Here is a 14,156-nt window from a genome sequence, read left to right on the forward strand (position 1 = left end):
TGTTATTGCCCTTCCCCAACCGCTCAGCCCATGGAGTTGAGTGAGTGCCTCCTGCCATTTCCCTCCAAGGGCACTGAAAGACAAAAATTGTTGCTGTGTGAAACAGCCTCAAGTATGATGCTACTGTGTCTTTCTTCAGTGTGACTTTTTTTGTTCCAATTTAAAGTATGGACCTGCTAGTTCTCCACTAGAGTTCGTGAAAACAGTCATCTGTGGAAAAACTACCTACTTTTGTGACCAAACTATTTTTCTCCTTCCTTATTGAGTGAATAACCCGTAATTTCAAGTTAACCATGTCTGCAAGAGAAGAGAGGTAGCTGAACAGAAATAATTTAACAGGTTAGAAAAGCTGAAAATGTTAAGTTATTAAAGTTGGGAATCAGCCAGGTGCCCCAGAAGCTTAGATGTTTAGTATCTAGATTAGGAGAAAAGGGCATATTTTACATACTCTCCACTCTCACTCTTTTGTTTATGTCAGGGAAGTAAGAGTAAATCCAGTAACTAATCAAGCTAGTTAAATAGACACTGAGAAAAGAGAAAAGGAGGATGTTACAAAACATTAATTATATTTTGCTGCTTGTGGTTACTGTGGAAATTGTGAAGGAGTATCGGGGAAAGTGATTTAAAGAATTTTATAACACTTCAAAAATTGTGTTTGAATTCTCTGAAATTGTATACCTCATTCTGAGTCAGCATGCGTGTATTTTGCATCTGCTTGTCTCTTCAGATGACAGAACCTCAGTTAAACATCTGGTTTAAGGAACAAGACTGTCCTTTAGAGACTAGTCAAATTTGGCATAGCTTCTGGCCTCATGCTAATCCTCAGTGGGAATATTTATTTTCACAAAACCTCTGTATAATCTGGCACGACACACATGTTCTGTTTGAGGTGACTCATTACATGCACAATAGACATATTGCGTGTTTGGACTTGTAAGAGTGCCTGAAGAAGTCTGCTAGACTTGTGCTTGTTCAGTGGCTCTCCATGTCAGGTACAACACAGCTGTCTCCAGGTATTCAGGTACAAACAGCACTGTGAGAGCCAGCCACCAGTTGCCATACCATTGCCCTACCGTGCAGTGAAAATGCACATTAATCTCATAACAGATCTCTCAAAAACAGACAAACAAAAGCTCTTTCTTCAGCTTGCTGCTACTGAATGTATTTCAGAAACTGTTGAATGAAGTAAATTCATTGGAGCAGCAAATACTACTGAAAATTATGACAGTAGAAAAGGTCTGAAAAATGCCTATTTTTATTTATATAAGGGTCTACTTCATTTTCTGCTGTTGTTGCAGTTGAAATCTTAAGGCACGGGATTTAGATAAAGGTGCATTTCTGTATTGTCTTAATGAAATGGTATTTTACTTTCTTTTTTTTTCTTTTTTTTTTTTTTTAAGTGTTTTTTACTAAAATATGCCCAGTGCATTCTTCTGGGGGCTCTGCACTCAGGCACTGTCTGTCTGGATATTTGAGGATTCAGCCAGACTTCGGTCAAGTGTGCCAGGTCTCCAGATGCATGACAGCTAGAAGCCCTGTGGTTCTGTCTACACCAGTATTGGTTTGAGACTGGTAACACCAGCCACAAAGGCACACAGAAGTTGAATCATGTTTCAAGCAGGCAGTTTCTAGGGACAGAAGGCAACCTAGCACAAATTAGTGCATGCACCCAACAAGCCTGCTAGAAATTGTTATGGTGTCACTTGGCTGTGTTTAGTTTTTCCTCGACTCCTTTTTGGCTGGGCTCTGCCGTGAAGCTTTCACTGGACTCAGACAGAGCTCGATGAAGTCCAGTGTGGGTGGGGAAAATGAAGCAGGAGAAGCCCCATCTTCTGCCTTTCATGGTGGTGGGGAGCTGCTGCAGCAAGGCAAATCCAGCAGCTAAAATGCAAGCTCCCACCCCTCATCAGACCTGCTTCCAGGGCAGTGGAGACACATGGGAAACGCACTTTCTACCTCATTTCCATGAGGAAAACAAGTCTGAGTCAAACCTTCAGAAAATCACAGAATGTTGGTGGTAACCACATTTGCAGTCCACAGCAAATGCCTAGCTGTTGCTCAAAGAAGTTTCTCTAAAGGCATGTCTTCCCAGAGCCACACATGATCCCCTTGAAGTTCCCACCTCTTGTCTTGCTGTTGAGTTTACACCTTTGGAGCAAAACAAAGAAAGGGAACCTCTTCCATAAGTTGTTTTTCTCTAGTGTCTAACGACACTCCAGTCTTTGTTCATGTTGAGAGCAGACTAGTTACTTCACTTTAAACTTAGGTGCGTATTTACTGTTAGCTGGATATGAATATCCAGTCTTTATAGGTCTGAACCATACCTCATGGCCAGCCTTGCAGTCAGTCAGCTGGCTGTTCTCACAGCTGGCAAAAATCTCAGTGGAGCTATAGTGAGAATCGAAGTTCCTGCAGGAGTGTCCAGATCCACACAACAAGAAAATACATGTATCTAAGCCTCAGGTGAAGGGCTCAGGGTGAAAAGGGAGAAGGAAGACACCTAAGTGGCATGTGGAGCAAATACTGTGAGGAGTGCCAGGGTGTCTGGATAAGAAGGAAGGGAGAAGAGATAAGCATTGATACTGTATTGAAATTCTATTTTGAATAAAACAGAGGTCCTGGACTAAACGGGGGGAAAAAAAAAATCTAGTGTTTTTTTCTCCAGATTTTTTTTGCAACTCCTAATATTTCAAGATTTAAAGTTCTTTGTAGACCATATATCAGGCAGAGTATAATATATGCACCTTTAAAATTTGTTAGAACATGAATACGCTTATGTAGGAAGCGGTAACTCCTTTTTGTACAATGGCCAACTGTTTGACCTATTGAAGTTCATAATCAACCTCACTTCATAATCAACCTAGAGGGCTTTGTAGAGAGTGGAAGTGAATAGAAATCTTTTTGATCTTTCTGTAGAGTGAGAAAATGCACTCTATTGAAATCTTGCTTTGTACTTTCTGTCTGAGTCAAGCGTCTAGCACCGCTTGAGCCATTTAGCCCTTGTTTTTGCAAGGGGCTGGATAATGGAAACTGAAATGAAAGTACAGTTTCGTGTCCCCAGAAAGGCCATTTTGTGGGAATGCCAAAACATTTATTTATTTTTTGTTAATCAGGACTGATATAAGACTTTTCTACAACTCCTATACAGATATTTGTTGTATCGCTTTCACTAATGCAATGGCCAAGGGTAAACTATTACCAGTTCACCTATAATCATTTCTGTCTGTTTTTGAGTGCAACTATGAAATCTAGTGTCTGATCTTAACTTACAAGCATTTTCTACGCAAGCTTAAATCTTTACACATGGACTAGACCTAGCAGATGTTCTTCTCCATGGTTAAAAAAATAAAATACAACACTTAACTATTCTAAAGTTAATTCCATTCTTGTGTTTTCAGGGAAATGTTTAAATCCAGTAAATACATGTTATTAACTGTTAGTGTAATTCTTGAATTTCACAATTAACTAGGTTCTCAGCTGGTATAATGGCAGTAACTCCTTTTTAACTCTTGATTAGTGTAAACTGATATATCTAATGAAATCTGTTATTTTAGCTTATTTTTACAAAATAAAAGTACAAGAAGTTTCTTCCCATCATAGACCACTAATACATCTAGCCCATTACTCTGTCCCCAGCAGTGATGGTATGAGGTGCTATTTAGGGGGAGCACAGAGATCTGGCAACTTTCTGCAGTCATTTCCCTTTTAATTAAAATTATACTGTTAGAGACGTGACATATTTTTATATTCCTTCAATATCTATGTTTCTCCCTGGATTTGTCTAATCTTTTTCTGAAGCTGCTGTGTGTCTTTACAGCCTTCTGTGGCACCAAGGCTTCCACTAATCAAACAATATAAAATTACTGTCCAACCTGTTCTAAGCCAATCTCTTCCTAGTTTCAAGTACACCCTATTTTTAGTCCTGTAAGATTTGGAAAGGAGCAATTCTGCATTTACCTTACTCCCTGCTCCCTTAATTATTTAAATGTCAATGTAAACCTCAATGACATCACCTCTTGCCTTTCTCTTGTCCAAAAGGAAGAGTCACAGTGTTTTTAGCCTCTCCTAGGAGGCAGCACTATAGCCCCTGATCCTTCTAGTATTCTCTCTCTGGACTCTCTCTGGTCTTTGAGATACCACAACTGTACACAGCATGCAGGATTATGGGTGCACCAAGGTCTTAGTAAGTAAATTGATACCCTCTTGTTTGCCTCTCAATGCCACTCCTGAGGCCTACCAACACTGAAGTTTATCTACCCACCCAGTGATGGACCTCCTCATCACCAACTTGAGGTAGGATAGGGTTATTTACAAATTTGTGTGTTTCATGGCTCAGTCCCTGTTGCATCTCCATTTTGAAATGTGACTGCCAAGCACTATTCTTTTCTTCCTATCTTTAAGCCTTCAATCCACAGAAGCACCTCTCTTCCAACCCCAAGGGAATTTATTTTCAAAAGTCTTGGTGAAGAATTTTGCCAAAGCCATATTGAAAATCAAAATATGTCGTGGTTACTAGGTCCTCCTTGACCATGCTTATCCTTGTGCTCAGTTATGATATTCTTTAAGATAGATGACTGCCTGGCCAAGCAGGGAAGTCAGATGCCCTGGCCCAGTCAATCACAGTTGCTAGGGTCTACTCCTGAGTGTCTTTTCCACATGGGAGTTGGGTTGGCACCAGCTGTGGCGATTTGTGACAATGGGTTACACGCCTTGGCCAGCTGTTCTGCAATTTCACACTTGAGTTCCTTCAGAAGGTCCAAGGTGAATGTCACCACTCCTACTCAGTTACCAAGGTGTGCCTTATCTATTTTATCTTCTACTTCCTGTATATTTACCTGTATATTAATCTGGCTCAAAAAAAAGCTTAGGTTTGGGACTCAAATCTCAAACACCTTCAGCAGTAAAGACATAATGCAAAAATTTCCCTAAATTTCTCTGCTGTGGCCTTACTGTCCCTGAGTGCCCCTTTTAAACTTTTGGCATCATGTGTTGTTGTTATTTCCTTTGAGGGCTTCTTGCTTTGCTTTAAACAACTTTTTACTATGAGCTTGATGATCTTCTGCAAAGTGTTCACATTCTTTTTTAGCCATCTGAGTTGCCATTTACTCTTGATCTGGTTTTTATGAGCTTTGCTCTTCATTTCAGCAAATTTTTAAATGTGAACCTTTTTCCCTACAATAGCCTCCTTAGTTTTTTTATGAGCTATGCAGAGTTTTATTGAACTGTTTTATTTTCTTTTTGATATGTGACACAGTTTACCAGGACTTTTAATATAGTGTTTTTGAAAAGCCTCCAGGTTGCTTCAGGCTTCCTACATTTTGGACTGTTTTTTTTATTATTATTATTATTTATTTTTTTTTACTATTCATCTGATTTTTATGTATATTCCCTTCTTGATATGGAATATCTGTGTGATGCATTTGTTTGGTTTACTCCATCTGACTACGGTATTAAATTAAAGTTGTATTGTGAAGCTATTACAGAGCAGTTCCCCCCCTAGTACCTCTTGAACTAGGTCCTGTGGACCACTCAAGATCAAAGAGACATCATTTGTGGGTTCCAGGGCTCGCAGTCATTTACAGCGTCCAAAAATCTTATCTCCTTATCTCATCTGGATGAGACATTGTGTCTGGCTGTATGTAGGTAGGCTAATTTGCCAGTATCTCTACCTGACCCAGTTTTGCAGCTTCTCTGATTGAACTGAACACTTCATGATCTTTGTCTTTATCAGGGAGTCATAAATACAAACCAAGTGTTACCTTTATGTTATCTCTTACGGGGATTCCCTGTTGCTGTCCTTAGCCCACAGTATTTTTTTCTGTTACTCTTCCTATTGTCCTCCACATTCTGTGCCACTGCTCTGCTTGTACCTCATCTCCTATCATTCCAGTGAAGGTGACAGTCTAGCAACTCAGTGTGCCACTGATGGTCCTCCTTCCACCAGCCTGAGATCCATCTTGCATCAGAATTGTCATTTGTTGCCAAGCAATATAATTCCTTAATCCTATTTTTTAGGTCTCTAGCATTGCTATAGAAGCACTTACAAATTTTGCACACTCTGTTGCAGGTGCCAGTAAGTGACATTGTGGTGTTGTTTATGTTTCTTATTTACTGCATTTTTGCTATTTATTTCCTTCCTTGCCTTCTCAGGAATGTATAGTGAACATTAGCAGTGTCTCCCTCACAAGTTCCTTGAGTCCTGACTGGTTGCTCCATCATGCCTATCAGTCTTTCCCCTGTTTCTAGCTTAGCTATTTCTCTGTGACCTTTTTAATTTTCAGTAATAGCAGCCTTGTTCCGTTCTGACTGAAGACCAGCCCATTCCTCCTGTGCTGGCTGGTCTTGTTCCAGAGAGTTTGCCAGCAGTCAGTCCCCTGCATGGCAGCCTGGAGTTAACCCCCTAGAACATCCCTATTCTGCTTTCCCACATTGGTGGTATAACATAGACTGTGGCCACCAGTTCCTCCTTTCTACCACACTAAATACCTCTATGCACATCTGTTGAGCTCTGCTACCTTTCTTCTCAGCAGGCCACTTAGTCCTCTCAGCTGCTGCAAACAGTTCTCTGTGTCAAATAATCAAACCTCCCACTACCATCACTTGGTTCATCTTCTTTGCATGGAAGACTCCCTTTGCTCCAGGCGCATCCTCACCCCAGAGATACATTTTAACCAGCTGGAGATGGAGTTTATCAGAGATTTGATCCTTCCTTACAAGCTGATGAGCCACCATCCCTAGACTGACAGCCTTTGCTTACCCGTTTAGTCAACATCAGAGACCTTTTTGATGGTGGCCAGGAGAGGGCAGGCACAGCAGAGGGGGGACTGCCACACAACATCCTGGGAGGCCTTGTCCGTGAACCTGTTTCTCTTAGCTGCTCCAGCTCAGCCATTCTTGCTTGTAGAGAACAAATACAGGACTCCTGCCAGGCTGCACGTACAAAACCTGTCCCCTGGGTCAGTAATAACATGCATTGTCCTCTCTGTGCAAAAAAAAATAAAAATGAAAAAATGAGTGGTCTGCTCTGTCGTGCAGCTTCTGCCTGCATCCTGAGTTTAAAATAGGTAAGCTCTTGAAGGTTCATATTAGTACAACTTTTCATTTGTGAGGTGAGTAGAATTACTCTTCTTTTCCTTGCTCTACCCATTATCAAGCTAAGTAGCTACAAGGATGATCTGGCCTTGCTGAGAGGTACCTAGGAATTGTGGAGAGAAGGCAAGCTGACCTGAGCCTTCACAAGCTGCACTTCATAAGGATGAAGGCACCACCCGGACAGTTCATATGCCCTTCAGACATCCTCAGGAAGCCACTCAACAAAAAACTAAACATGTTCACACCACCAAGAAAAACTCTACTGATCATGTAAGCCAAAAATTCATCGTGCTTATGTGCCCTGCACTAGCCTGCCCTTGCTTGTCTTTCTTTTTGTTCTTTCTTTCCCCAGATAGGAATTATTTAAAAAGTCTCCTGTTTGCTTTTCTGTGTTTGCTATAAGCAAAACTTTGCGATTGAATTCTCTCATTTATCTTCAAGATCATCAGATCTTCAAGATCATCATATCTTCAGTATCATCAGATTCTGCAATGGAATGGATATGAAATAATTCCCACGCCATTCCCTCCCCACCCCACCCCCCTAAATAGAAGATACTTCAAAATTTCATATTACTTCAGAGGGAATGGGTAATTGTGCTCTCTCTCTGAAAGCTGCCAGGAAGATGCACTGCCTCAGAGGGGAGTTATCTGATGGAGGTATTTGTAGTGGTGGCAGATTTATAGGCAAACTACCTACCTACATAGTGCTAACTAGCATTATGCATTGACAGGAAGGCACCTTTCATTATTTCAATATTGTAATCAAGTCTAGTATGGTATATTGGGTTTTACTTATCTATTTTTTTCTCAGGCTAGTCAAAATAATAGTGGAGAACAGCTTACCAGGGACTGTAAAGAAAAAAAGTATTACCGTTAAAAAGTGTTTAATAGTGTGAAGCTAAACTCAGCTCTCAGATGCAAAAGTACAGTTCCCTTTTACATACACGTTTGAGGATATGGTTTCAAATGTATGCTTTTGTTTATGTTTGTACTCGCAAAACACTGCCTAATAAGGTCTTGCCGGCATACATAAGTCCCTAAACTCTTGACATTGTTCCATAGGCATCTAAATCTTGGGTTTAAGACTTAATAGCATGAACTGTTAGTAGTGAATAGTTCCATAATCTCTCGAGTTAGCTACCAGAGGAAGGCAGGATACAGGTTTGCTTGACATAACTTGACTTGGTCAGTCTGAAACTCAATGCCTAGTTTACAACCTAATGTTTTATTTAGTGCAAATTGCTTAACCTGGGCTACAGTGGCTATCAATCAGCCATGTAGCAAGATACTCATGTTGGTTGCTAATTGCTGTTCTTTAGTACATTTGTCCTGACATTTTTTCAAGTGAAATATGCATGTTTCCTTTTCAACTCTGTTTATACATGTTTAATCAACATCAGCGATCTTTTTGAACTGGTGGACGGAGGTTAGATAACTTTCCCATGAGCAAGAAGCAGTGGATCTGCCTTCCACATATGCATTCTACATAAAATCAGAGATTTGGGAAGAGTCAGTGAATGGTTTTCCTAAGAATCAGTTTCAGACCAAAAAAAAATACATTAAACAAAGTGCTTTGATACATGCAGATATGCAATTACATGTATAAGCCAAAATCACATTTTCATTCGTAAATGTAAAGGATATTTTAAAGTCTGTTTCAAAGTTTAAATAAAACTAAAATCTTTCTTTCAGATCAAACAAAATACGCACATTGACCATTTTTTTCTTCTTCTTCCTCCTTTATTTTGTGGAGCATTTTTGCTTCATCCACATACAAAATGTTAAATAAAATTTAAAAAAAAAATAAAAATATTGCACTTTTTCTTTAAGCCCATTGACCTAGATTAGAGCTGTGCAGATATTTTTCCTACAAGCTTGTCTCAAAACCTTTGCAATCTCAGCTGGTGTGACAAGAGAACAATTCAACAGTGTTGGACAAAGCTCAAGAATTAGTATAATCAATCAAAATGAATACCAAGGTTGCAGTTTAAACAAAATTAGGACTGCAGTAAATGTGCTGGATTAACTCTATTTGTAATACAGGTTCAGCCCTTGTATTTGAAATGACACAATGCGATGCCTTTTGCATTAGCTACGTATTCCCTTGATTTATGGGCTTCTTGTAATCAAATAAGACATTACACTAGTTCGACAGTAAGTTGAAAAGGTATTTCACTGGTATTTTAGGAATTTATTTTGAGGGCAGCGTTTTTAAGAGTAGATTTGGCCATCTGCATATCACAATTTGAATGAGAGATCAAGAACAAAAGCAAGACAAAACACATTAAAGTGTTTTGCCAGAAGATTTAAAAAAAAAAAAATGACTTTAATTGTAGAAAACTTAACTGCAGTAATGAAATAATGAAAGGAAACTTTAACAATGCTAGCTGTCTTGTTGGAGATGTGTAGTGGAAAACTATCTTGGTCATAATAGATGAAACTGGAAGAAAAACCCTCACGATAAAATGATCGTGAGTAAATGATGTTACTCTCAATCATTTTAAAAAATTATCATACCTTTTAACTCAAAATTAAACAGCTCTTTTTGTTGTTGTTTTTGCTTCCTATCTTCGTAGGAAATATTGAAGGTATATTTTACCTTCTTTAGAAAACAAGTACATGCAGCTAAGCAATTCTGTAATTAACTAGTCATCTGAATCTTTTCACTCATTGTGGTCAATAGTAACTGCACAACCCACCACATTCTCATGTATCATTGATATTTTTGTTTGTGTTTCTCATGGGAATTACACTTCATTATGGAAGTGAAATGCGGTCTGCCTTGTTTTAGGACAAATATACTGACCATTTGGCTAGACCTTCAGACTTTGATTTCTGACAGTCAGATGGTGCAACTAATGCCCAGAAATACTTCTGGCCAAGTTTTGCAATTTCTGCTTACTGTGAGCAGTAGTTGAAAGACCGTGCAGCCTGTGGATGATAGCCATGCTCTGTAACTGGGTAGCCCACACAGCCGTCCAAGGGGGATAATGCAGGTCATCTTGTAATGCTTAAATTGGACTCTAGAGAGTGTGAATGGTTTCTCATGACATGTATCCAAGGCTTTACAAGTTTCTCAAATAGTGCTTGTTTCTATTTTCTGTATTTTTGTCACATGGGAGCAAGTAGCATTGACCCATTTTCCTTTGGTCTTATTTGGTAAGCACCAAACTATTAATGGAATCCTTTGAGTCTGACCTGGACAGATCAGGAATGTGGGAATGGGCAGACTGTCATCATGTACAGTGTCTGCCTAGGCTAACGGAGCTCATTCTCAGCATTTCCTTCATGACACTTAACAGAATGAATGTTCTTTATTTACCTCAGTTTGTATGTAAGGATTCCAAATACTTTTCAAGTATCTTCACATAATGAATAGGGCTGTTGAAATATAAGGAAGTGCTTCCATTACATTGATCTAGAAAAGGATGAAAAGCGTTAAAATACCTTACACTTGGATACTTTCTTTGGGAGTATTCAGAAGGAAGATCTTGAAGGATAGACTTCTGTGTTTTAGGCATGGAAAATGTCTCTAGACAATGCTGCAAGCTAGCTGCAAGCCCGAACAAATATATCTGTGAAGTGTTTTTTCTCTCACAGGCTTAAATTATTTTCCTGTGAAAATATTTTAGTAGTCTGTCAGATTCCCTTTTGTCTAGTATCATCACAGATGCCAATGAAGTACAATTCTTTTATTTTTATTTTAGCAAGGGTCATGGCTGTTTGATGAAATTCTGTGTTTAATTGTTGCTTATTTTAGCAGTTAGCAAAGCTCATTTTTGCTTTAGCTCTGGTTAAAGAGATATTATCAAGCCTTATAACTTGTTTAAAAGTAGATTTATGAGGCCCCAAGGTTGTTGGCAGAGCATAGTACTGATTTTTGAGCAAAAATGAAAAGTCCTGTGCTTGCTGTCCTCAGTACCTATAATGCATCACTCCATCCAGGGCACAGCAGCAAATAGTTTTTCTGCCCAGTCTAATAAGGATTTGGATATGTCCTTATTATTTTCTTCTTATCCAAATATCCCTCTTTCCCACCTAAACTACCTCTTGATTTTGGCTGTTTCTCAATTTCTAGACCCTCTACTTCTCTGTTATTTTATGACCTGCTCCCAGGACTATCCCTACCTTACCTTAAATTCCTCAGAACCTCATTTCCTGTGTCATTTCAACACCCTTTTTGTATTAAAGGTTTCCTGTAAAGGACTTTTCTTCTTTGTAGCCTGGGAGAGGAATAAGCAAAGCCAGCTTTGTGAGATGAACTCTTCCCCCAGAACACACGGTGCTGTGGTCCTCACTGGTGGCTGTGTTTGTCTTTGGGAGGATGTAAGCTCTTCGGGGCAGGAACTGTTTCCCTTTGGATCTTTGCACAGTGCCAAGAGCATTGTTAGCACTCTCACATTAATAACAGAGGTAGCACGCCAAGGGGTACGTTGACAGCTTCCTTCAAGTAGACAGGAGCTCCAGCAGCAAAGGGCCCAAAGGCACCGCGCCGTGCTGAAGGTGTTGGACCCGTGTATCTTCATTATTCTGGTATTTAATGAGAGCATGAGCTGGCATGCTGCTTTATGGTTAGAACACTTTTTCCATGGCATATGCTTCAGCTCCAGTATGACTGCACTGCTCCTGCAGTGTCTGTCCCTCACCACCATGAGACAAACACCCTCCTCAGGCAGACCATGCTCCTCCATGTGCGTGGTATAGGTGTGTGGTTTACCACTTCCTTGTTAAAACTTGCCCCTTTCCACAGTTTTTACTTCACTTTTTATTTGCTGGGGACTTTGCATGGGGAAAGGAGGATAGTCAAGCAAACAGGCACTGCTGGGCCCTTTTGTAGGTATGTGGTGGCTGAGGATGGGTCCATTTAATCCATTTGTTTCCCTTATGGTCGCTCAACCCAATGACACAGCTTCAACTCGGCTAGCCCGCACTCGGTCCAGCCAGTGTGGTCCTCCCCACGCCATGCGGCTGCAGCTGAGTGCAGCCGCTCAGGGTCTGCTGAGCCACAGCTCTCTGTGCAAGTCCTCCCCCTCTCCGCTGGCTTACTTCTTTCAAACAGTTGCAGAGTTAGTTTTGCTAAATGACACGGGGTTATAATAAATCAAGCAACAAGACTTGTGCTGTGCTTCCTACTGTATGGGAGAGGTCCATATGGTTTAATTGCTTCCTCCAAGCTTCAGATATATGTGTATAAAATCTCTGAAGTCATGTGTAACTGCCAAGATCCTATGGTGTGGTTTGGAAAATACATGCAGTGAAATCTCAAATGCTGCAGATGTTCACTGAAATATAAATGTAAAGTGAAAGAAGCCAGCTTATCCAGATAAATAACAGTAGAAAATTCTGCCTAGAAAACGAGCTGTGCCTGTGCCCACAGACAGAAATGCCACGTCCTTGGGCCCAGCAGGCGTGTAGTGGTTTATCTGCTGTCTGGCACAAGGGCTCAAGCATCTCTTGAGGAGGGGAATGGTATGTGTTGGAGCAATGCTTTTAAACCCATGGGGCACCTCCATGAATGCCAGGGCCTGCTCTGCAGTGGTAACCTCAGTCAAGTGTGCTGAAGCACAGGCTCACTTCTGTTGCCCGAGCCACCTTCCTCCGGCACAGCGCCCGAGCTGCCACAGGCACTCACCGATGCTTGAAAATGGGGAACTGGTCTGCTGGGGTTATCCCAGATCTGTGGCGGCTCACAGAAGGGAGCTGCTTCATCAGGAAACGGGGTGACATGCTTCAGCCCATGCCCTGCCATGGTATGGCATATGCAGAACAAGAAACATGTGGAAGGGGCTGCAGTCCTTCCCTTTGGTGGAAGGAGACATTCCCTTCCCCTCCATCTTCATCTTTGCAGTGAGCAGTCCTGGCTGGAAGAGCACACTGCTCTGCTGTGGCAGGGAGCAAAGTACGTATATCACCATCAAGGATATGTGTTGTCATCGCATTCATAATGTTATTAAGTACAGCAATAGTTACTGCTAGCTGGTGTTACTTGTATTTAATCAAACAACAACAACAAAAAAAAAACTCTGAATAATTTTCAGTGTGTCCTAAATTGATGTTAAATACCATTCTCAGTAAGTACATTTTAAAAAAAGAATATATTTCTGTCTGCAGAAAAAGCCCCAGCGCTCTGGTATAGGCTCACACGCTGTAGTGTCTGCAGCCTCTGCAGCTCGGTGCATTTACACAGCTGCAGTGTTGGTTACTGTTTACTCTCCCCCTAACAGACACCCTGTTCTGCATATTCCCTGTAAGGATTTTCCTTCTTTCTCTATTCTTAGTCCCAGGCAAAGACCTGTTCTGATTTATACGTCGTGTAACCTCACTGACTTCAAAGACGTTATGCGTAGTGTAAATCAGCACACCAACTGGCTGAGTAAACCTCACACAGTAAGGCATGATTGTAGAGCTGAATGTGTTCCTGCGTCTGTGCACTAAATCAACAGGATTCCTTTTCACTTTTGTGGGATAAACATACTTCTCTGCTGTGTATTTACATTTGCTGGAACACTCTTGCAGCCATTTGTGACTCCTTTGCCTCAAGAGATCTCTGATGTAGGCATCTTCCATACTGTAAAATCTCTTTTGTATTCTGTTATTCTAAACTAAATTCTATTAAAGATCCGAGGAAATGCATGCATTTAGAGGTTGCATATCTTTTATCTGTGTCTGATGGAGCACAATCTCTTTTCAATTCAGTTAAAAGCATTCCAGTAATGAAATTCAATACTTAGATTATAATTGTTCGTCTGTTCTTGTAGCTTGTTTATTCAAGCAGCTACAGCAGTTTTCATAAAGAAAATTGGTCAGCTTGTGTTTTCTCAAGTATTAGAATCTTTTCTTACCAAGAACTGAAATTTAAATCAAACTTAAGCCTACCATTTAAGCAGCAATTTAGCTCAAGGAAGAACTTCCTCAGAATTCAGACAGTAGGAAAGCAAGTCAGTCCTAGGGCCTGTAATATCTGTGAATTAGCCAGCCTCTCCAAGTGAATACAATTCCCTTCCAGCATGTGTTGCAAATTAATCCCTGTAGCTGTAGGCACATATAAAAACTTCCAGGAGG

General features: G+C 40.5%; 1 protein-coding gene across 3 annotated transcripts in view; it reads left to right on the forward strand.

Annotated features, from left to right (window-relative positions):
- The window catches only part of COL4A2 (collagen type IV alpha 2 chain), a 137,399-nt gene that overhangs the window by 41,495 nt on the left and 81,748 nt on the right, over positions 1–14,156 (forward strand). The gene's annotated exons all lie outside the window — the stretch shown is intronic.

This window comes from Oxyura jamaicensis, chromosome 1 (assembly GCF_011077185.1).
Source record: "Oxyura jamaicensis isolate SHBP4307 breed ruddy duck chromosome 1, BPBGC_Ojam_1.0, whole genome shotgun sequence".
In the NCBI taxonomy this organism is placed as follows: domain Eukaryota; kingdom Metazoa; phylum Chordata; class Aves; order Anseriformes; family Anatidae; genus Oxyura; species Oxyura jamaicensis.